Here is a 746-nt window from a genome sequence, read left to right on the forward strand (position 1 = left end):
ATCGCCCCCCCCCCCCCACACACACCCACAGACCAACCGACCGACCCAGAAAACTGTTAGCATTAATATAGATAATATATTTACAACAATGAGGGTACCTGATGGATATATATGGATATCGGAGAAATAAAGATTTTCATAGAAAAATAATGACCTCATAACTTGTCTGGAAAAAGTATGGAAGTGAAAATGCAATGATAAAAATCTTCAAAAGTGTGAAATTACATATATGTATACCAGTCTGTCCATACAGATAAGGAGAAAATAAAATGAGTACAAATGAGTTGGTGATGACAGCATTTTTTACTGAATTGATAGTCTATGTACAGAGAACTTTCAGAAAACCGTCTGATTGATACCACAGGTATGTTTTGTAAATTGTAACATGCATCAACATAAATGAAATCGTTAATTAAATGCTGTTTTCCGGGAAAGCTTTTGAACTACTTCCATGTTTCATTAAATCCATAGACATAATTGACGAGATATCTTTGGATATGCTCCACTTCCTGGAGTACAAGGTCTCTGTGCATGTTTGGCATTTCTCCGCTTCCTGGAGTACAAGGTCTCTGTGCATGTAAGCCATTTCTACTTGGAAGTAGAAAAATATGCACTAAAAGATATTCTATCTGAAATTTGGAAGTAGAGGATAATAATATCGTGATGAAAATACTGATGATGATTGTGTTGATCATAAAACTCCTGCTTTCTTTCACTTTCATTAGCAAGTTTGTGGCATCCCTCCC

Source organism: Penaeus monodon, chromosome 23 (genome assembly GCF_015228065.2).
Source record: "Penaeus monodon isolate SGIC_2016 chromosome 23, NSTDA_Pmon_1, whole genome shotgun sequence".
NCBI classification, from domain to species: Eukaryota; Metazoa; Arthropoda; class Malacostraca; order Decapoda; family Penaeidae; genus Penaeus; species Penaeus monodon.